General features: G+C 42.1%; 1 protein-coding gene across 1 annotated transcript in view; it reads right to left on the bottom strand.

Moving 5' to 3' along the window:
* LOC104847766 (olfactory receptor 52K1-like) overlaps window positions 1–2,292 on the bottom strand; it is an 18,941-nt gene that overhangs the window by 14,777 nt on the left and 1,872 nt on the right.

The following is a 2,292-nucleotide window of genomic DNA, read 5'->3' as shown; positions in this document are numbered from 1 at the left end:
CCGCCCCCAGCCGCGCGGGGGCGCCCGAGTCCACTGAATGAGCCGGGTGGGGCCGAGCTTGGCCACCTCTCCGAGCCAGCCTGGCCGTGTCCCGTGTGTCCCCCCGCCCTGAGCTGAGCCTGAGGTTGGTGCTCAAGAAAGGCGCTTGTTAACCGTCCAGTGTATTGGGCAGTATGAGGGCGCCCATCTAGATTCTCTTCACTCAGATACTACTGAATTGTAATGCAGAAAGTTCGAAGCTGTGCTCTGGGCTGGTGGAGATCTTAAATGTTTAGATGCCTCTTTTTTTTTCTTCCCCCCTACTTTATTTCCTGTGTCTTTTTAAAAAAAATTTAAATTGAATTTATTGGTACATTCTAGGTAGACAGTACAGTTACATTCATTACTGGGATCTTGTACCTTTACATGACAGGTCTTGGTTCTCATTTTTTCCCCTCCTGTGTCTTTTTTTCTTAGTGATCAACGTTTTATAGAACTAAAAGTTTTAAGAATTTGTGCAGTTTATGAATGTAACAAGAATATCAATGCAAGGAGTAAATACTTATAATTTGCTTTTGAATTCTTGTGATCCAATTATCTGACCACCATTATAGGTGGAGTCCCTGGAATAGAAATGCACATACATCATGAACCGTCTTTTCATGACATTTGCATAATTGTTTATTTTGCTTTTATTTCCCCATGACTTGTAGGATTTATGAATGGGGACTGTGTCCCCCACACCCTCATCCTCCCTTTCTTGCTCACAGTAGTCCAGAATAGACAGTAAGTACTTCTGGAGTGGATAAATGAGTGATTCGCGTCTTATCTCCCCAAGTCTAGCCTTTCTATTACATAGCCCATTAGCGATCAATTTCTGTTCTATGCTTAAACCCAGTTATCTTACTCCTCACCTTCCCAAAGGAAAAATAAAACCAAGCCAGGATGTGAAAACACTGGAAGTCTGTGCTTGAACTTGTTAGCCCCATCGGTGGAAGTGGCCTGGGGTCTCAGGATATGCATTGACTCTCCAAAGAGCCTTACTTTTTTTTTCTTTAATACTTTTTATCAATACATTTTAGATATACAATACAGTTACATTCATCATTGGGATCGCGTACCTTTACATGACAGGTCTTGGTTCTCATTTTTTCTTCCATTCCCCTAGCCTCCCTTCCCCCTTCCACCCTTCCCTATTTACAAAGATTTAGTTTCCATTTTTTCTTTTATCTTTTTACCTTTCCCCTATCCTTCCCATTTGCCCAACACCTTTAGACCTTTTCTTCCTATTACAAAATATCGATTATACATTTTGACCCTTACTTACATTTTTAGTTTATCACACCAGAGAAACTATATGGTATTTACATATGTGTGCCCTATTAATTTCACTTGAGTATGGCCTCACTGTGCATCCACTAGCTATAAATGTCTCTAGTTTCTCATTCTTTATGGCTGAGTAGTACTCCATTTTATAAAGAAAACCACATCTTTATCCAGTCTTCAGTTGATGGGCAGTTGGGCTGTTTCCAAGTTTTAGCTGTTACAAACTGTGCCGCTATAAACGTAGGTGAAAAGAGCCTTACTTTTATCAGAAAGGAGCCTCTTACTCCTGGGCCAGCCAGTCTCAGCAGGAGCCCACATTCGTTCCCTGTTTACAGACCAGGGCTTTGCCTGGAACACTCCTTTGGGCCTTCGCTGTCCGTGGTGTGGATCGGCTGCTGCCTGTCTTCCCCTTTGGTGTTATCAATTGTCACATTGCTCTAGAAAACTATAATAATAAAATGCTGTTTATTTCCAAATAGCTAGTCCTATTTTTCAGTACTACCCACGGGTGTGCTATCATTGGTCTACCTCCTTGGTGCTTTTAATTTTTTAAAATTTTGAGCCAGGGTTTCCTCAGGCTGGCCTTGAACTCAGACTTGTGATCCTGCTGCCTCAGGCTCTTGAGTAGCTGGAATTATAAGAATCCACCTCTGTGCCTGATTTACAAATGGCTAATACCATTTGCAATCTTAATTACTAAGTCCTCACCCCTTTATTGTGAACCCTCCGACGGTGGTGCCTACCACTTGCTCTGTTGTGTTGGATTGGCAAAGAATGGTGTCTCTTTGAGGATGGTATCTACTCAGCTTAGCCTGCTGTAAGAAAACATACCGGGGGCTTAAAATTTACTTCTCATGGTTCTGTTTTTTAAAAAATAAATCATTCAGATCTTGGTTCTCATTTTTCCCCCACACCCCTGCCCTCCCCTCACCCCCTCCACCCTTCCCTATTTGAAAAGATTTTGTTTCCATTTTTTTCCTTTTCTCA

Source organism: Fukomys damarensis, unplaced genomic scaffold (genome assembly GCF_012274545.1).
Source record: "Fukomys damarensis isolate Sample0158 unplaced genomic scaffold, DMR_v1.0_HiC HiC_scaffold_16, whole genome shotgun sequence".
Taxonomy (NCBI): Eukaryota; Metazoa; Chordata; class Mammalia; order Rodentia; family Bathyergidae; genus Fukomys; species Fukomys damarensis.
The sequence above is the reverse complement of the archived record's forward strand: the minus strand, read 5'-3'. Positions and strand labels throughout refer to the sequence as shown.